Raw genomic sequence first — 22,264 nt, 5'->3', positions numbered from 1 at the left:
ATGTGTTACACAATAGGTCCTTGTTGGTTATCCACTTTGAATATAGCAGTGTGTACATGAAGGAGGTTTCCATTATTCAAATAGTATATATATAAGGTTCATAGAAGAATGAATGTCTCTTCCATGATAAAATAAACATTACTCTTTGGTAACCATGGAGCTGAAGAAGATGATGGTGATGTCAGCGACTGAGTATATACGAAGTTTTTCTTTGATGAAATTCACTGTCTAGAAGTAAGACCAAAATGGACGCCAGAAATCATGATGCTATGTCATAGGCTAAGGTACAAGACTTTGCAGAATCAAGTGGAAGCTTGGGAGAAGCTTCTCTATGGTTACTTAGGGAAATCAATAAATGCCTCGCAGGTGAAGGTATATCAAAGAGATTCTTTTAAAAAATAGCACTTTGGCAGGTGGACAGACTATTACTCCTTGTACAGTTAGGTAAGATTATTCAATCAGAAAGAACTCTCAGTGCCAAGTATTCAGATTTAGGAGATCATGGGATATTCTGAGATCCAAAAACTTCAGTATTACAGGAACATTGAGAAAGGGTGTCTCATGAAACTAGACTGAAGTAGGTAACTAACAAGATGATGATGGTAGTGAAAATAACACAAATGGTAATGACAGGCATAGCTATCTTTATTTTTTTTTTCAGTGTTTTCATTGAAGTATAGTTGATTTACAGTGTTGTTTTAGTTTCAGGTATGGTGCTGGTGGTTTCGTCGCTAACTCCTGTCCAACTCTTACGACCCCATGGGTTGTAGGTTGCCAGACTCCTCTGTCTATGGGATTCTCCAGGCAAAAATACTGCAGTGGGTGTCTATTTTCTTCTCCAGGGGATCCTTCTGACCCAGGAATCAAACCCCGGTCTCCTGCATTGTAGGCAGATTCTTTACCAACTTAGCTATGAGGGAAGCCTCGTGGCTTGTTTCAGGTATACAGCAAAGTAATTATTTTTTCAGACTATATTCCCTTACAGGTTATTGCAAAATATTGAATATAATTTCCTGTGAAAAGTGAGTGTTAGTTGCTTAGTTGTGTCTGACTCTTTGCAAGCCCATGGACTGTAGCCGGGGAGGCTATACTGTAGGTTCTTATTGTCTATTTTATATATAGTAGTGTGTATATATCGATCCCAGTCTCCCAATTTATCCCTCCCCTGCCCCTTTTCCCTTTGGTAACCATAATTTGGTTTTCTACATCTGTGACTCTATTTATGTTTTCTAAGTAGGTTCATTTGCATTTTATTTTTTAGATATTTTAGATACCACATGTAAGTGATATCAGATGATATTTGTCTTTCTCTGTCTGACTTACATCACTCAGTATGACAATGCCTAGTTCCATCCATATCACTGCAAGTGGCCTTATTTTGTTCTTTTTATGGCTGAGTGATATTACATTGTATATATGCACCACATCTTCTTTGTCCATTCATTTATCGATGAACATTTAGGTTGCTCCTATGTCCTGGCTGCTGTGAATACTGCTGCAATGAACACTGGGGTGCATGGATCTTTTAAAGTACAGTTTTCTCTGGTTATATGCCCAGGAATAGGATTGCTAGATCATATGACAGCTCTATTTTTTTTTTTTAAGGGACCTCCACACTGTTCTCCATAGTGGCTGTACCAATTTACATTCCTAACAACAGTGAAGGAGAGTTCCCTTTTCTTTACCCCCTTTCCAGCATATATTGTTTGTAGATATTTTGATGGTGGCTATTCTGATCGGTGTGAGCTGATACCTCATTGTAGTTTTGATTTTACATTTCTCTGATAATTAGTGATGTTGAACATGTTTTCATATCCTTTTTGGCTATCTTTACATCTTCTTTGGAAAAATGTCTATTTAGATCTTCTACCCATATTTTACAGAGAAGGCAACGGCAACCCACTCCAGTACTCTTGCCTGGAAAATCCCATGGATGGAGGAGCCTGGTAGGCTGCAGTCCATGGGGTCGCAAAGAGTCAGACACAACTGAGCGACTTCACTTTCACTTTTCACTTTCATACATTGGAGAAGGAAGTAGCAACCCACTCCCATGTTCTTGCCTGGAGAATCTCAGGGACGGGGGAGCCTGGTGGGCTGCTGTCTATGGGGTTGTGCAGAGCTGGACACGACTGAAGCAACTTAGCAGCAGCAGCTCATATTTTGACTGGGCTTTTCGTGGTATTGAGCTGCACAAGCTGTTTGTATATTTGGAGATTAATCCCTTGTCAGTAGCTTCTGTGCCCCCATTCTGTGGAGTTTTTTTTTTTTTAATTATAAATAGGTGTTGAATTTCATCAAAAGTTTTTTATGCATCTATTGAGATGATCATATTGTTTTTATTCTTCAGTTTCTTAATGTGGTGTATCACATTGATTTTACACATATTGGAAAATACTTGCATTCCTGAGATAAATTCCACCTGACTATGGTTTATGATCCTTTTAACGTGTTGTTGAATTTGGTTTGCTAGTATTTTGTTGAGGATTTTTGCCTCTGTGTTCATCAGTGATACTGGTCTATAATTTTCTTTTTTTGTGATATCTTTGTCGGTTTTTGTATCAGGCTAACCACCACCTCATAGAATGAGCTTGGGAGTATTCCTTCCTCTGCAATCTTAAGAAGTAGTTTGAGAAGCATAGGTGTTAACTCTTTTCTAAATATGTGGTAGGATTCACCTGTTAAGCCATCTGGCCTGGACTTTTGTTTGTTTGGAGATTATTCCTCACAGTTTCAATTTTAGTACTTTTGATTGGTCCGTTCATATTTTCTATCTCTTTTCGGTTCAGTCTTGAAAGAGTATACTTAAGAATTTGTCCATTTCTTTCAGACTGTCCATTTTATTGGTGTATATTTGCTTGTAGGGCTTCCCTGATAGCTCAGCTGGTAAAGAATCTGCCAGCAATGCAGGAGACCCTGGTTTGATTCCTGGATTGGGAAGATCCCCTGGAGAAGGGAGCAGCTACCCACTCCAGTATTGTGGCCTTGAGAATTCCATGGACTGTAGTTGCTTGTAGTAGTCGTTTATGATCCTTCCTATTTCTGTAGTGTCTGTTATAACGTCTCCTTTTTCATTTCAAATTTTACTGATTTGCGTCTGCTCCCTTTTTTCCTTGATGAATCCTGTTAAAGTTCTATCAATTTTAATTATCTTCTCAAAGTATCAGCTTTTAGTTTCATTGATCTTTGCTATTAGTTTCTTCATCTCTATTTCATTAATTTCTGCTCTGATCTTTATAATTTCTTTTCTTCTACTAACTTTAGATTTTGCTTACGCTTCTTTCTCTAGTTGCCTTGGGTATAAAGTTAGTTGTTTGAGATTTCTCTTGTTTGCTGAAGTAGGATTGTATTGCTATAAACTTTCCTCTTAGAACTGCTTTTGCTGTATTCCATAGACTTTGGAATGATGTTTTCATTGTCATTTGTCTAGGTAATTTTTTTTTATTTCCTCTTGGATTTTTTTCAGTGATCCGTTCATTGTTTAGTAACATATTGTGTAGTCTCCATATATTTTTGGGGTTTTTTAACAATATTTTTTCCTGTAATTTCCTCATAGCATTGTGGCTGGAAAAAGATGCTTGTTTTGATTTCAGTTTTCTTCAATTTACTGAGCCTTAATTTGTGACCCAAGATGTGATCTATCCTGGAGAATATTCCATGTACACTAGAGAAGAAAGTGTATTCTGCTGCTTATGGATGGAATGTCTTATAAATATCCATTAAGTTTATATCTAATATGTAATTTACATAAGACGCAAGAGAAATACCAATTCCTTCTAGAGAGCTAGCTTAACCAGTTACAAAAGGCTCATTTTGATACAATAGCACAGCCATTAGAGGCCATTTTTCTCTAGATCTTTCGTTGGCTCTCATTAATCAAGGAAAGTCACCACAAGACCCCATGCATCCAAGTGGACAGCCACCTTGGGGTGTCCCTTACAACTTTCAGTATCACCCCTAAACTTTTGGGACCTGCAAGTTTTCTTGGTCACCTGGCTGGCCCTGCCGATTTTTGGGGCTGCATCCCACAGGCCTGAAAGGTCAGTGTTTGCCTAGCATCAAGACCAAAGAAAGAACCCGGAGTCTGCGATAGAGACATCAGTGGTTTAATGGATGGGGAACTTAGGCATCTAAAGCAAAGTCCTGCAGGAACGCCCCATCATGTGTGACACACGGCAGGCAAGACATAGTGTTAGTCTTCACTCTATCATTTCTTAACTTAGTACCTAACAATAGTAACTTCAGTCAGTTCAGTCGCTCAGTCGTGTCCTACTCTTTGCGACCCCATGATTTGCAGCATGCCAGGCCTCCCTGTCCATCACCAATTCCCGGAGTTCACTCAAACTCATGTCCATCGAGTCAGTGATGCCATCCAGCCATCTCAGCCTCTGTCATCCCCTTCTCCTCCTGCCCCCAATCCCTCCCAGCATCTGAGTCTTTTCCAATGAGTCAACTCTTCGCATGAGGTGGCCAATGTACTGGAGTTTCAGCCTTAGCATCATTCCTTCCAAAGAAATCCCAGGGCTGATCTCCTTCAGAATGGACTGGTTGGATCTCCTTGCAGTCCAAGGGACTCTCAAGAGTACTATGTATTCATAACATATTTCATTCTGTCTTAACAATAACCCAATAGGAAAGTTATTTGATCTCCATCTTACAGAAGGGAATACTACTTATTAAAACTGAGTGATGAGCTCAAATTCACAGAACTTTGAAGGGATAGACCCCCTTTTTAAATCCAAGCAGTTTGGTTGGGGCAAGAAACAAGGATTGTTAGATAGAGTAAAAAGTCTATGCTACTCATTGCTAGATGGAGCCTGATGTGCCACAGTCCATGGAGTCACAAAGAGTCAGACACTGGACCATAAGAGGGTTCTGATGTGCTGATTCCCTAACCCTTTCCAACAAAACAGGCTTTTCAGTTTTTTTTTTTTGGACATCTCATTGCTAACTTTAGAACTTACTCTGAAGTTTAAATGGAATATGTTGCATACATTTCTGTATCAGAATTTCCAATCAGGGAATGGGAGCCACCCATTTGAACTGAGAATTACATATAAAAAATTAACTAGTTTTAATGTTGTTAACTAGCAACCCTAAGAGGGTAAAATGAACAACGGCATAGGTAGATAACAATTGTGGGAAGCAAATATGAATACCAAAAAAATTATGCTACATAGTTCTTAAATAAAATTTTGTGAATATTCTGTTAAAAATATTCAGTTCCATTCAGTTGCTCAGTCGTGTCCGACTCTTTGCGACCCCATGAATCGCAGCATGCCAGGCCTCCCTGTCCATCACCAACTCCTGGAGTTCATTCAGACTCACGTACATCGAGTCAGTGATGCCATCCAGCCATCTCAGCCTCTGTCGTCCCCTTCTCCTTCTGCCCCCAATCCCTCCCAGCATCAGAGTCTTTTTCAATGAGTCAACTCTTCGCATGAGGTGGCCAAAGTATTGGAGTTTCAGCTTTAGCATCATTCCTTCCAAAGAAATCCCAGGGCAGATCTCCTTCAGAATGGACTGGTTGAATCTCCTTGCAGTCCAAGGGACTCTCAGGAGTCTTCTCCAACACCACAGTTCAGAAGCATCAATTCTTTGGTGCTCAGCCTTCTTCACAGTCCAACTCTCACATCCATACATGACCACAGGGAAAACCATAGTTTGACTAGACGGACCTTAGTTGGCAAAGTAATGTCTCTGCTTTTGAATATGCTATCTAGGTTGGTCATAACTTTTCTTCCAAGGAGTAAGTATCTTTTAATTTCATGGCTGCAGTCACCATCTGCAGTGATTCTGGAGCCCAGAAAAATAAATCTGACACTGTTTCACTGTTTCCCCATCTATTTCCCATGAAGTGATGGGACCGGATGCCATGATCTTCATTTTCTGAATGTTGAGCTTTAAGCCAACTTTTTCACTCTCCTCTTTCATTTTCATCAAGAGGCTTTTGCGTTCCTCTTCACTTTCTGCCATAAGGGTGGTGTCATCTGCATATCTGAGGTTATTGATATTTCTTCTGGCAATCTTGATTCCAGCTTGTGTTTCTTCCAGTCCAGTGTTAAAAATATTATGTATGTATTAAAAATCATTATTTGGGATATTGAATTTAAGTCTTTGTGTAGACTTTTATATTGGCATCACTTTATGTGTTTATGAATAAAATATAATTAATGAAATTAAAGATTCAGGGATATTTAAGGTAGAAAGAAGTTTCCTTAATTTGCATAGCAGAGAAACCTGAATACTAAATATGAAATGTGATTTTAAAAAAATGTAATGTATCAACCAAAACTTGTAATTTTCTTAATCAGTTTTCTGTAATTTTATATACTGTCACACATTAATATCTATTTTTCCCCAGAAATATTTATAAGATATCCAATGTTTCCTTTAGTTTTTAACTTTTTCCTTTGAAAATTGAAACTAAATTTAATAATTGTATAATAGCTTGAGAAGTATAATCACAATGTTATGCGGTGTTTCTAATTTTAAATATTTCTATTGGCCTTTTTTATATGGAAATGCAACTGGAAATATTTCAGCTATAAAAGTTTTAAAATGCTTATAAATTATTTTCATTGGCATGTTTTCTCCTTCATCTTTAAAGATCTTGCATTGTTTGTATAATTGGTATCATGAGTATGTATTATTTAATACGCAATACATTTATTTAAAAAACTTCATTTCCAAGGTGGATAGGTGAGGTGAAGTTGCTCAGTCGTGTCCGACTCTTTGCGACCCCATGGACTGTAACCTACTAGGCTTCTCTGTCCATGGGATTCTCCAAGCAAGAATACAGGAGTGGATTGCCATTTCCTTCTCCAGGGGATCTTCCCAACCCAGGGATTAAACCCGGGTCTCCCACATTGGAGGCAGACGCTTTAACCTCTGAGCCACCAGGGAAGCAAGGTGGATATTAGATATTTGGAGATTTTGTATATTGGATATTTGGATTTTTTTTTTTTTTTTGGTATCTAAGGTGGATATTAGATAACAAAAAAAAAAGTAATCTGATTCATGTATTTGGAGGCTCCATTTGCTAGTGAGAGTGGACTTTTCCTATTCTAGCAGCTCTGTTCATCCGAGGCCCAGAAGAAGGTCAACCTCTGGTACCTTCAGGAGACCAGAGGCAGGGAGGCACAGACTTTAACATTTATTCTTTTATTCATTCTTCCTTTGACTTCACACCCTCAGGAAAAGCTTGCATTTTCAATGGTGTTGATTCCCAGTTCTTCCTCAGGGCTCAAGCCCTCAAGAAAATCTTGCATTGCCAACAGTGCTGACTCCTAGTTCTTCCTCAGGGCTCTTTTCTCTGCCTGCATTTAGAGCTTTCCTCTCTGCTCTTGAGTGGTTATTAACCCCCAGTCAGCGCCCAGGTCTCCAGTTCATCACCACGTCCTGTCGAGGGCCATGATCTGTAAGGAGTTCTCATCCAGTGCTAACATTAGGCTTTATACCCATCTATTGCTGGCTGGTTGCTTCAGGGCCCCGGTGACGTCACACAGGGTACAGCTGAGTGAGCACTGGAGGTGGAAACGGTCCACACAGACTTTAGGAGAAAGGGTGACTTGTGTTATCATGTCTGTTCACATCTCTCTTCTTCTGATGGCATGCCTGCCTCAGCGTGGGGAAAGATCAGACCGACAGTTCCCTGATACTCACCATAAGAAAGAAAAGGTTTCCAGGACTTTTTGTGGGCTTTTCTTTTCCCTTCTTATAGTCAACCCACATCTAGAAATGTCTGAATTTTACAAAGCCAGTGATGTGATGATTAAGTAGAGGCAGCATGGGCACTGGACAGTAGTTCTCTTTTCTGAGTCTCTGGGTCACAGGTATACTTGGAAGTAGTGTATTGCTTGCAAGGCACTAGGGCTTTGCAGTAGAATAAAAACATCTCCAATCAGGATCAAGTTTAATAAATCTGGTGCAATTAGAATTTTATGCTGCCTTGTTGAGGTTGCCAAATGGATCCACAACACAACTTCAAAGCCTTTCGGAGTAAAAGGAGGATGAACTCCCCTCACTAAACCACACCTGACTCCTCCCAGGATTCTAACCCCAGAATTCTATTGAAAGATAGAAATGTCCTTTTTCTTTTTTCCTTTAAATAAAATGTCTAGCTTAGATGAACTGACTTAGATAATAAAGCTACAGGTATATAGTACTCGGACACAGGCTTGCCCCTAAGACCCCAATCCAGTGGGGCAGACAATCAGAAAATTCAAACCCAGGGAGATAAGAACAACAATGAAAGGGAGTTCAGGACCATTGAGGAGAGCATCCTACCAAAGACAGGGGGGTCAGGGATTCTTCCCAGGAGAGGTGACATCTCAATGGAGTCTTAAAGCTTCTGGGGGAATGAGCCAGGTAAAAATCTAATGAAGGTCTCAGTGAGGAGATTATGTTTAAGCTTCTCAGAAGAATTGTCTTGAATGAAAGCGCTGCCTCTTTTTCCATTTGGAGCTTTTCTCCTCCCTGAGGCAATTATAGCAGCAAATTATCCTGCATTAAAAAAAAAAAAAAGCATCAACAGGGGCTGGCTTGCAATTTTCCTGGACCCTCAGAAAACTGTCAGTCAAACCTACAGAGACGAGCTCTCCAAGGACAGGGAAGGAGAGATAAACAGGCCTGGGTTCTCTCAAGATGCCTGTTTATTCCCTGACCCCACCCCTGCCACCCCCCACCCCCTCAAAAAGAGAGAGCTGCCAGCAAGGTCCCATATCAAAGAATATTTCCTCAGGAGTCACAGAGATGCTGAGTGAAGTTGCTGGGTTATCAGTGCTGCGAATAAATGGTGTCAGGCATGACATTTTCTTGCTGGCAGAAACAGAACACCCCTGAGGTAAAGACACTGATCTTAGTTTTGTTTATTCAATTGGGGGTGATGTCTTGCCAGGTTTTGATAAATGTGTTTAGAAAGTGAAAGGGATATGGTTACTGTGGGGCTTCTGCTTGTGGCAGTGTTGGTGGTACCCTTCTGAATTTCAGAGTGTGTCCCAAGGGGTGCATATTTAAAACAGAAGCCATCAGGTAATAATTACTGCAGCCAATGCCTATTAAGATATGCCTAGCAGTGCCCCTCAAACCTTCTTCCTTCATTAGCCAGGCTGGGGTGTATTTGTGTAGGATTTAAAAAAAAAATACCTTGTTCCCTGTAATAGCTGCTTATTGATGTAGGAAATTCCTTTAAGTGAGATAAACATTTAATTCTGCAAGCTGCAGCTGAGGCTTAAAATGCAAATAGCTCAATGGAGATAAAGCTTTTGATTTTAATACTTTGCTGTGAGTGAATTTAATGAAATTTAATCTTCTAAGATCAAATTTTTAAAATGTGTATATGGACTGGAGGTGTTTCTGTGTTTGTGTGTATATCATATGAGACAGTAAAAGGAGAAAGAGAGGAATTAGAGAGACTGAGAAAGACTGAGAGACAAACTGGTTGCCGCAGTAGAAAAGAGGAATGGTGAAGAAGGGTCTACTGGGAGGAAAAAAAATAAACAAGACCTAATTATGACTCTCAGGAGCCTCCCAGGTTTTTGGTAGACAGGTGCCATCATGTCATTCTGCTTTTAAAAATTAGATAACACTCAAAACATAACAAACCAACCAATATGTAAATATCCCACTTACCCCTGGGGTTTCTTGGAATAAAAGGAAGATTTTGTGGGCAAATGAAACTGTCGGCTGTGCAAATACCCCTCCTCTTCAGCACCGCTGTCTCACCAACCTGGTGGGGGATGAAAGGACCCTCACTTTTGGAGGTAGCCTTGATGGTAAATTGGAGTTTACAAAGAGGGTGAGATGAGGTCGTTGAGGCCCTCACAAGTGGAGGTAACAAGACAGCAACAAATGTCAAGAAGGTCCATGGGGCTCACTTAAAAATGAAACTCCCCTGAAGCCAGTCCTGCGAGGCGTCTTTTCTGACATCAGTAAGTGGGTGGGCTGCTGAAAGGGTGAGGAATCATGGAAATTGTGCTGGTGCTAGGCTCAGGCAAACCGAAAGTGAAATCTAGGTGCTGCCACTTATTATTTGTGTGACTGTGAACAGATAAAGAAACTGAGGTTTAAGTTAAATAGAGGTAACACTATCTAGATCATACGATTTGTTATGATATCGTGTGGAGCACTTAGCGCAGGAAGAGATGAGTCTATAATTATTTTGATATCAACATCAGACAAAACTCATTAGAAAATGTCCCAGCAATGCTTCTGCTGTGTGCTACCGGGTAGAAGCAGAACAAAAGTACCAACTGATGATCTTGTCTGGAAAATGAGTACTGAAGCCCTGCTCTCCTGGGAAGTAGCAGAGTGGATGGAGGCTGTAAAACCTTGTACTCTTTGAGTCACAGGGACTGGTTCAAGTCCTGATACCACCACCCTAAATTACCTACCTTTTTCATGCCCTTGCTTTTTCTTACACAGACATGTTTACTAATGGTACTGACCTCATAGAATTATTGTGAAGATTAAATGAAATGATGCCTGTGCCTGGCACGGAATAAGCACAATTATTAATATCGCTTCTCTCTGTGTCCTATTGCTTGTTAGGAGTAAACTGCAAAAAAAATTAAAAGATAAAGTGTCCAGTGACAACATAACCAGGAAGATCGGTGTTCATGGATGGTTGTTTAGAATCTGTAGTTTTCAGTTTCCTTATCTGTAAGATGGGTGTAATACGTTCGGGATATGGGAGGTGAAAGATCCTGTCAGGAAACAAAGAAGTGAGACCAGGAATGGAAGGGAAGGCAGCCAAGGAGTGGAGGATTATCAACAAGGACCACTGTGCTGTGCTCAGTCGCATACGACTCTTTGCCACCACATGGACTATAGCCCACCAGGCTCCTCTGTCCATGGGATTCTCTAGGCAAGAACACTGGAGTGGGTAGCCTATCCCTTCTCCAGGGGATCTTGCCAACCTGGGAATCGAACCGGGGTCTCCTACATTGCAGGCAGATTCTTTACCCTCTGAGCTACCAGGGACCACTAGGGGAAGCTAAACCTTCATCACACAAGAGATGGGTGAGGGAGCTGGGAGATGCAGTCTGAAGCTTCTGGGAGCCTTTGTTTTGAGGGCTGTTCCTGGAATTATTATTAAGAATTCTTGCTACAGCCTATCAAGGAGGTAGCTGGGCGGGATCCAGAGGCCTCAGAAAGCCCTCGGGCAAGGAGGACTGGGCGGAGCACAGTGCACTGAGGCAGCAGAGAGGGGCTGTGGGCAGGCAGCTTCTGCCCCGGCGAGGACCCAGTCCTCTTCCTCCTAGAAGGCTCATGTGATGATTACTCTTATCATGCACCTACTCATCTGTTTGCAGACTCATTACACATACTTGTCCAGTTTCAGAGGACATGCTGTTTGTAAGCTTCTGGTTCTTTGTATCTAGTAAAATCGTGTCTATTTCCCTCACATGGGAGGAAGTGAGAAACAGAAATTTCAGGGAGTCCATTTCAGGGTGCTGAGTTAAAGCAGTGGATTCTGGTGCGATGAGCAAACTATGGCTCCAGAAAAACACAAAAACAGTGGGATTCAACTTCTTTCCTAATCAGTTTATAAAATAATTAGACACACCTGGTGTACTTTTCTTGGGAGTTGCTCAGTGCAGTCTTTGTATTTACTTGTTTACATATAGTACAGGTATTTTTATAGTATTATAGGGTGTCTTGATTGATGGTTAGGAAGATAGACCACAGGAAAGGATATCTTGCTTTTAATGCTTAAATTTGTAGAATATTATATCTAATACAATCTAACTGACAAACACCAAGCTTCAGCAACGACTGGGAATAAATGTAAATGTGCTAATTTTCTTTATTTTTTTATAATAGGAAATCAGCAGCTACATTTCAACAGATTGAATTGTGTGAAAACCATATGTAAACACTATACCAAACCAAAAGCAGTGACCCTATAAATTTAACGTTTTTACATTTGATTTTTCATTTTAGAACAATGAATAGTTAAGAAGTGGTCCATGAACTAAATCTGTTCTGTTTCCTTTTGTGTGTGTGCAGATAAAGTCTTACTGAAACACATTTACACCCATTTTTTTTTAAATATATTGTCAATGATGCTACAATGTCAATGACATAGTTGTGCTAGAGGTTGGATGTGGCTTGCAAAAATGAATATAATTACTCTCTGGTCCTTTGCCAACTTCTGTTGAGGGAGAATATTTTCAGAAATACTACACTGACCATGAAAGAAAGCCTCATGTCCCTCCTTTCAACACTCTACTCTCAATACTTCTGGTCCCCAAATGTTTGGGACTTCCCCTCTCATCCACAACAATTCTCCAACACAACTTCAGGTCCTACAATTTAACTCAATTCTAATACTGTGCATGCTAAGTCACTTCAGTCATGTCTGACTGTGACCTTATGGACTTTACCTGCCAGGCTCCTCTGTCCATGGGATTCTCCAGGCAAGAGTACTGCAGTAGGTTGCCTTGCTCTCCTCCAGGGGATCTTCTCGACCCAGGGATCGAACCCTAGTCTCTTATGTCTCCTGCACTGGGAGGCTGTTTCTTTACCTCTAGGGGCTTCCCTGATAGCTCAGCTGGTAAAGAATCCGCCTGCAATGCAGGCAACCTCGGTTCAATCCCTGGGTTGGGAAGATCCCCTGGAGAAGGGAAAGGCTGCCGACTCCAGTATTCTGGCCTGGAGAATTCCATGGCCTGTATAGTCCATGGGGTCGCAAAGAGTCGGACACCACTGAGCACCTTTCACTTTCACTTTCTTTACCTCTAGATTCCCCTGTGAATCCCCCAATTCTGACACTGCCTATCTGGACATAGGGCATCCCCAGTGGCTCAGAGATCAAGAAAGTGAAAGTGAAAAACGAAAGTTAGTCACTCAGTCCTGTCAGACTCTTTGTGACCCCATGGATTTTAGCCCACCAGGCTCCTCTGTCCATGGAATTCTCCAGGCAAGGATTCTGAAGTGGGTTGCCATTTCTTTCTCCAACAGATCTTCCCAACCCAGGGATCAAATCCATGTCGTCCGCATTGTAGGCAGTCTTTACAAACTGAGCCGCCAGGGAAGCCTTAGCGATAAAGAATCTGGCTGTAATGCAGAAGACACAGGAGAGGCGGGTTTGGTCCCTGGGTCAGGAAGATCCCCTGGAGGAGGAAGAATGGCAATTCACTCCTATATTCTTGCCTGGGAAAAACCCATGGAGAGAGGAGCCTAGTTCGCTACATCCAAAGGGTCTCAAGACTTGGACACGACTGCACACACCTGAAAATAGCATCAGATCCCACAGATTAAAGCCCAAGTTCTGTAAGAATTCTTTCCTACTACTTCTGATGACAATCAAAAAAACAGATTGTCACCTGGACTTCTGGCCAGCTATAAATAAGTTACCAGGACTCCTTCCATTCAGTTCAGTTGTTCAGTCATGTTAGACTCTTTGTGATCCCATGGACTGCAGCATGCCAGGCCTTCCTGTCTATCACCAACTCCCAGAGTTTACTCAAACTCATGTCCATTGAGTTGGTGATGCCATTCAACCATCTCATCCTCTGTCATCCCCTTCTCCTCCCACTTTCAATATTTCCCAGCATCAGGGTCTTTTCAAATGAGTCAGTTCTTCCCAATGGGTGGCCAAAATATTGGAGTTTCAGTTTCAGCATCTGTCCTTCCGATCAGTATTCAGGACTGATTTCCTTTAGGATGGAATGGTTGGATCTCCTTGTAGTCCAAGGGACTCTCAAGAATCTTCTCCAACAACACATTTCAAAAACATCATTTTTTTTGGTGCTCAGCTTTTTTATAGTCCAACTTTCACATCCATATGGAACTACTGGAAAAACCATAGCTTCAACTAGATGGACCTTTGTTGGCAAAGTAATGTCTCTGCTTTTTAATATGCTGTCTAGGTTGACATAACTTATCTTCCAAAGAGCAAGCATCTTTTAATTTCACGGCTGCAGTCACCATCTGCAGTGATTTTGGAGCCCAAAAAATAAAGTCTCTCACCATTTCCATTGTTTCTCCATCTATTTGCCATTAAGTGATGGGACCAGATGCCATGATCTTAGTTTTCTGAATGTTGAGCTTTAAGTCAACTTTTTCACTCTCCTCTTTCACTTTCATCAGGAGGCTCTTTAGTTCTTCACTTTGTGCCATAAGGGTGGTGTTATCTGCATATCTAAGGTTATTGATATTTCTCCCGGCAATCTTCACTCCAGCTTGTGCTTTATCCAGTCCAGCGTTTTTCATGATGTACTCTGCATATAGGTTAAATAAGCAGGGTGACAATTTACAGCCTTGACATACTCCTTTTCCTATTTGGAACCAGTCTGTTGTGCTATGTGCAATTCTAACTGTTGCTTCTTAACCTTCACACAGATTTCTCAGGAGGCAGGTAAGGTGGTCTAGTATTCTCATCTCTTGAAGAATTTTCCACAGTTTGTTGTGATCCACACAGTCAAAGGCTTTGGTATAGTCAATAAAGCAGAATTAGGTGTTTTTCCAGAACTCTCTTGCTTTTTTGATGATCCAGCGGATGCTGCGCAATTTGCACTCTGGTTCTTTTGCCTTTTCTAAATCCAGCTTGAAATTCTGGAAGTTCATGGTTCACGTACTGTTGAAGCCTGGCTTGGAGAATTTTGAGAATTACTTTGCTAGCATGTGCTGCTGCTGCTGCTAAGTAGCTTCAGTTGTGTCCGACTCTGTGCAACCCCATAGACAGCGGCCCACCAGGCTCCCCCATCCCTGGAATTCTCCAGGCAAGAACACTGGAATGGGTTGCCATTTCCTTCTCCAATGCTTGAAAGTGAAAAGTGAAAGTGAAGTTGCTCAGTTGTGTCTGACTCACAGTGACCCCATGGACTGCAGCCCTAGAGGCTCCTCTGTCCATGGGATTTTCCAGGCAAGAGTACTAGAGTGGGGTGTCATTGCCTTCTCCATTGCTAGCGTGTGAGATGAGTGCAATTGTTGGTAGTTTGAGCATTCTTTGGCATTGCCTTTCTTTGAGATTAGAATGAAAACTGACCTTTTCCAGCCCTGTGGTCACTGCTGAGTTTTCCAAATTTGCTGGCACATTGAGTACAGCACTTTCACAGCACCATCTTTTAGGATTTGAAATAGCTCAACTGAAATTCCATCACCTCCACTAGCTTTGTTCTTAGTGATGCTTCCTAAGGCCCGCTTGACTTCGCATTCCAGGCTGTCTGGCTCTGGGTGAGTGATCACACCATGGTGGTTTTCTGGGTCGTGAAGATCTTTTCTGTATAGTTTTGTGTATTGTTTCCACCTCTTAATATCTTCATATTGTCAGGTCAATACCATTTCTGTCTATTGTGATCATCTTTGCATGAAAATTTCCCTTGGTATTTCTAATTTTCTTGAAGAGATCTCCAGTCTTTCCCATACTATTATTTTCCTCTATTTCTTTGCATTGATCACTAAGGAAGGCTTTCTTATCTCTCCTTGCTATTCTTTGGAACTCTGCATTCAAGTGGGTATATCTTTCCTTTTCTCCTTTGCCTTTAGCTTCTCTTCTTATCTAAGCTATTTGTAAGGCCTCCTCAGACAACAGTTTTACCTTTTTGCATTTTATTTTTCTTGGGGATGGTCTTGAACACTGCCTCATGTACAATGTAACAAACCTCCGTCCATGGTTCATCAGGCACTCTGTCTGTCAGATCTAGTCCTTGAAACCCCATGAACAGGACTCCTTGGGTTTGATAAATTGTTGGAACACACAGAACTCAGGAAAATGGTTTACTTACTGAATGACCAGGCTACAACCCAGGCGCAGTCAGATGAGATATTCAGGGCAAGTTGTGTGGGAGGGGTGTAGAGTCTCCTTGGTCCTTCCTCCCAGAACTTCCATCCTGGAATGCTGGCATAGGGGGCTGAAAGGTTGCCAACCCCTGAACCCCTCAGTTCAGGGATTTCTATGTAGGCTTTGTTATATAGGCATGGTTGATTACATCATTGGCTTTCATAGTTAAGCCCTCAAATTTTAGGGCAAATATATGATCAGCACCTATGCTCTGCCCAGAGGTCTGAAAGTGGGGCTAGAAATTCCAACTGACTAATCGTGTGCTTGGTTCCCCTGGTACCCAGCTCCCATCCCAGGAATATCTAGGAGCTTTCCAAGCATTACCTCATTAACATAAAATCAGAGAAGGCTGAAAGGAAGATGTTATGAATAACAAAAGATATTCCTTTCTCTTTTATGTCTCTGGAGCTCTCAGGAGGAAGGGACAAAAAATATAATAAAAGATGTCTCTATAGCTCTTATCACTATATTAGGATATTGCAGGGGTTTTAGGACCTATGTGTCATAAATGAGAAGACAGGCCAAATATATATTATTCAGTTCAGTTCAGTTCAGTGGCTCAGTCGTGTCCAACTCTTTGTGACCCCATGAATCGCAGCACACCAGGCCTCCTTGTCCATCACCAACTTCCGGAGTTCACTCAGACTCACGTCCATCGAGTCAGTGATGCCATCCAGCCATCTCAGTCTCTGTCATCCCCTTCTCCTCCTGCCCCCAATCCCTCCCAGCATCAGAGTCTTTTCTAATGAGTTAATTCTTCACATGAGGTGGCCAAAGTACTGGAGTTTCGGCTTCAGCATCATTCCTTCCAAAGAAATCCTAGGGCTTATCTCCTTCAGAATGGACTGGTTGGATCTCCTTGCAGTCCAAGGGACTCTCAAGAGTCTTCTCCAACACCACACTTCAAAAGCATTAATTCTTCGGCGCTCAGCCTTCTTCACAGTCCAACTCTCACATCCATACATGACCACTGGAAAAACCATAGCCTTGACTAGATGGACCTTTGTTGGCAAAGTAATGTCTCTGCTTTTCAATATGCTACCTAGGTTGGTCATAACTTTCCTTTCAAGGAGTAAGCGTCTTTAAATTTCATGGCTGCAGTCACCATCTGCAGTGATTTTAGAGCCCAGAAAAATAAAGTCTGACGCCATTTCCACTGTTTTCCCATCTATTTCCCATGAACTGATGGGACCAGGTATCATGATCTTCGTTTTCTGAATGTTGAGCTTTAAGCCAACTTTTTCACTCTCTCCTCTTTCACTTTCATCAAGAGGCTTTTTAGTTCCTCTTCACTTTCTGCCATAAGGGTGGTAGCACTGCATATCTGAGGTTATTGATATTTCTCCCTGCAATCTTGATTCCAGCTTGTGCTACCTCCAGCCCAGCATTTCTGCATATAACTTAAATAAGCAGGGTGACAAGATACAGCCTTGACATATTCCTTTTCCTATTTGGAACCAGTCTGTTGTATTTCCAGTTCTAACTCTTGCTTCCTGACCTGCATCTATGTTTCTCAAGAGGCAGGTCAGGTGGTCTGGTATTCCCATCTCTTTCAGAATTTTCCACAGTTTATTGTGATCCACACAGTCAAAGGCTTTGACATAATCAATAAAGCAGAAATAGATGTTTTTCTGGATCTCTCTTGCATTTTCCATGATACAGCAGATATTGGTCATTTGATCTCTGGTTCCTCTGCCTTTTCTAAAACCAGCTTGAACATCTGGAAGTTCATGGTTCATGTATTGCTGAAGCCTGGCTTGGAGAATTTTGAGCATTACTTTACTAGTGTGTGAGATGAGTGCAATTGTGCGGTAGTTTGAACATTCTTTGGCATTGCCTTTCTTTGGGATTGGAATGAAAATTGACCTTTTCCAGTCCTGAGGCCACTGCTAAGTTTTCCAAATTTGCTGGCATATTGAGTGCAGCACTTTCATAGGATCATCTTTCAGGATTTGAAATAGCTCCACTGGAATTCCATCACCTCCACTAGCTTTGTTCATAGTGATGCTTTCTAAGGCCCACTTGACTTCACATTCCAGGATGTCTGGCTCTAGGTGAGTGATCACACCATTTTGATTATCTGGATCATAAAGATCTTTTTTTTTTGTATAGTTCTGTGTATTCTTGCCACCTCTTCTTAATATCTTCTGCTTCTGTTAGGTCCATACCATTTCTGTCCTTTGTCGAGCCCATCTTTGCATGAAATGTTCCCTTGGTGTCTCTAATTTTCTTGAAGAGATCTCTAGTCTTTCCCATTCTGTTGTTTTCCTCTGTTTCTTTGCATTGATCACCTAAGAAGGCTTTCTTACCTCTTCTTGCTGTTCTTTGGAACTCTGCATTCAGATGCTTATATCTTTCCTTTTCTCCTTTGCTTTTCACTTCTCTTCTTTTCACAGCTATTTGTAAGGCCTCCCCAGACAGCCATTTTGCTTTTTTGCATTTCTTTTCCATGGGGATGGTCTTGATCCCTGTCTCCTGTCCAATGTCATGACCCTCATTCCATAGTTCATCGGGCACTCTATCTATCAGATCTAGTCCCTTAAATCTATTTCTCACTTCCACTGTATAATCATAAGGGATTTGATTTAGGTCATACCTGAATGGTCTAGTGGTTTTCCCTACTTTCTTCAATTTAAGTCTGAACTTGGCAATAAGGAGTTCATGAGCTGAGCCACAGTCAGCTCCTGGTCCTGTTTTTGTTGACTGTATAGAGTTTCTCCATCTTTGGCTGCAAAGAATATAATCAATCTGATTTTGGTGTTGACCATCTGGTGATGTCCATGTGTAGAGTCTTCTCTTGTGTTGTTGGAATAGGGTGTTTGCTATGACCAGTGCATTTTCTTGGCAAAACTCTATTGGTCTTTGCCCTGCTTCATTCTGTATTCCAAGGCAAATTTGCCTGTTACTCCAAGTGTTTCTTGACTTCCTACTTTTGCATTGCAGTCCCCTATAATGAAAAGGACATCTTTTGGGGGTGTTAGTTCTAAAGGTCTTGTAGGTCTTCATAAAACCGTTCAACTTCAGCTTCTTCAGCATTACTGGTTGGGGCATAAACTTGGATTACCGTGATACTGAATGGTTTGCCTTGGAAATGAACAGAGATCATTCTGTCGTTTTTGAGATTGCACCCAAGTACTGCATTTTGGACTCTTTTGTTGACCATGAGGGCTACTCCATTTCTTCTGAGGGATTCCTGCCCAGAGTAGTAGATATGATGGTCATCTGAGTTAAATTCACCCATTCCAGCACATTTTATTTTGCTGATTCCTAGAATGTCGACGTTCACTCTTGCCATCTTCTGTTTGACCACTTCCAATTTGTCTTGATTCATGGACTTCACATTCCAGGTTCCTGTGCAATATTGCTCTTTATAGCATCGGACCTTGCTTCTACCACCAGTCACATCCACAACTGGGTATTGTTTTTGTTTTGGCTCCATCCCTTCATTCTTTCTGGAGTTATTCCTCCACTGATTTCCAGTAGCATATTGGGCACCTACTGACCTGGGGAGTTCCCCTTTCAGTATCCTATCATTTTGCCTCTTCATACTGTTCATGGGGTTCTCAAGGCAAGAATACTGAAGTGGTTTGCCATTCCCTTATCCAGTGGACCACATTCTGTCAGAACTATCCACCATGCCCGCCTGTCTTGGGTGGCCTCCCAGGGCATGGCTTAGTTTCATTGAGTTAGACAAGGCTGTGGTCCTAATGTGATTAGACTGACTAGTTTTCTGTGATTATGGTTTCAGTGTGTCTGCCCTCTTGCAACACCGACCGGCTTACTTGGGTTTCTCTTACTTTGGATGTGGGGTATCTCTTCACGGCTGCTCCAGCAAAGCACAGCCGCTGCTCCTTACCTTGGGCAAGGGGTATCTCCTCACCGCTGCCCTTCCCAACCTTGAACGTGGAATAGCTCCTCTAGGCCCTCTGGTGCTTGCGCAGCCACCAGTCCTTGGACGTGGGGTTGCTTCTCCTGGCTGCCGCCCCTGGCCTCGGGCGTGGGGCAGCTCCTCCCATCCGCTGCCCCTGGCCCCTTTATATTATATATAAATATACTTTATATAATATTATAAATCATAATACAACAATGACATTGGTAGGGTTTTGAACCTGGCAATCTAGTTTCACTTTAGCTATATTTTTATTTTGTTATGATTAATAATGGGGGCTTCCCTGGTGGCTCAGAGGGTAAAGAATCTGCTTACAACTCAGGAGATCCTGGTTGGATCCTTTGGGTTGGAAGACCCCCTGGAGAAAGGAATGGCTCCCCACTCCAGTATACATGCTTTCAATGTAAATAGAAATATGAAACTCTAAAAGATACATTGGAGTTATACATTAGGTTGCCTATATTAAGGAAAATGTGTGGATGATTTTGGGGATATCATATTGAAATTGGGCCCTCTATAACCAAGGGTCCTTTTGTTTTGCTGAAAGTAACAGTTTGTATGAAGTTGGTGGCCAAGCTACCCTAAGTATTGTTGGGACAGAAAAACTCTCCTCACAGTTGATCATATGTTTACTTCCTTTCTCTTTCCCAGTGAGTTTGAAGATAGTTTTTCAAGTGTTAGGAAATAAAACCTAGAACTTTCCTGATTTCAAATCTTGATTATGAATTCTGTCTCATCCAGGAAGGATCAAGCCTAATCTTTTTCAAAGAGCTTGTTGGATTTTGTCCATAAAATAATGTTGCCTGGCCTTTTTTTTTTTTTTTTTTTTTTTTTTTAGGAGACATGGAAAACCTCTTTCAGTTGATTTTTGTATGTGTGTGCTTAGTCACTCAGGATTGTCCGACTCTTGCAACCCCATGGACTGTAGCCCACTAGGCTCCTCTGTCCATGGGATTCTCCAGGCAATACTACTGGAGTCAGTTGCCATTTCTTTCTCCAGGGGCTCTTCTTGACCCAGCAATCAAACCTGGTCTCCTGCATTGTAGGCAGATTCTTTACTGACTGAACTACGAAGGAAGCCTTGATTTTTGTAGTCACTCCTTTAAACTTAGATAAACTTGAGGCAGTATGTGAATTTATTATAGTTTTTAACACCACAGTGCATAGTTGAAAGTTGCCAGGTTTATTTATTTTTTTCATTAAGCTAAATAAACACCTACACTCCTCTTCCAAACTCTTCCTTTTATTCAGTCATACTTACACATAGATTTGGTCTCCTGCATTGCAGGCAGATTCTTTACTGTCTGAGCCAGGAGGGAAGCCCTCCCACAGTGGTAAAAAGTCCACCTGCGAATGCAGGAGATGCAAGAGTCTCCAGTTTGATCCCTGGGTTGGAAAGATCCCCTGGAGTAGGAAATGGCAACCCTCTCCAGTATTTTTGCCTGGAGAATCCCATTGACAAATGAGCCTGGCAGGCTACAGTTCATGCAGCTGCAAAGAGCCAGACATGACTGAGCTTGCGCGCGCACACACACACACACACACACACACAGTGCCTATATAACAAGTACCTGTATAATATTGAAGGGTAGTAGAATATACAACCCCCAAATATGACAATTTAACATAAGGATTATTTTGAACTAAAGGTACTTGGAAAAGAGTGGATACAAAAAGAACACTCTGTTTTTCCTGTATAGGGAGAGAAGAAACTTTCTAGTCACCAGAGACAGAGTCGAAGCTAACAAAAATCTGTACAAACAGACCTCATTAGAATAACTTAGCTTCTGTGAGCCTCGCCTCCCCACCCATTATACTTTTCCTCAATTGCCATTTGGCTCATCCTACTAGATAAGCATTGGGCTTTTCCTTTGTTTATCCATTTACCTCTGTGCACTCCCATGTACACGTAAAAATCTGTATGCTGTTCTCCTCCTAATCTCTTACCTCAATTTAATTCTCAGACCCTAAGAGAGTAAAGGTACGTTGTTGCTTCTCCTAGTGTTCTGTATTCTCCTTAACGGAAAAATGACATTGTTGATTAATGGAACTAGATTTAAAATGAAAACTTGGACTTAATACATATCCCTTAATTTTCAAAAAACACTGAAGCACAGCATATTAAAAAGCAGAGACATTACTTTGTCAACAAAGGTCTGTCTAGTCGAGGCTATGGTTTTTCCAGTGGTCATCTATGGATGTGAGAGTTGGACTGTGAAGAAAGCTGAGCACAGAATTGATGCTTTTAAACTATGGTGTTGCAGAAGACTCTTGAGAGTCCCTTGGACTGCAAGGAGATCCAACCAGTCCATTCTAAAGGAGATCAGTCCTGGGTGTTCATTGGAAAGACTGATGTTGAAGCTGAAATTCCGATACTTTGGCCACCTCATGCGAAGAACTGACTCATTTGAAAAGATCCTGATGCTGGGAAAGATTGAGGGCAGGAGGAAAAGGGGACAACAGAGGATGAGATGGTTGGATGGCATCACCGACTCAATGGACACGAGTTTGGGTAGAATCTAGGGGTTGGTGATGGACAGGGAGGCCTAGAGTGCTGTGGTTCATGGGATCGCAAAGGGTCGGACATG

Source organism: Capra hircus, chromosome 10, assembly GCF_001704415.2.
Source record: "Capra hircus breed San Clemente chromosome 10, ASM170441v1, whole genome shotgun sequence".
Classification (NCBI taxonomy): Eukaryota; Metazoa; Chordata; class Mammalia; order Artiodactyla; family Bovidae; genus Capra; species Capra hircus.
This window is presented reverse-complemented; position numbering follows the sequence as displayed.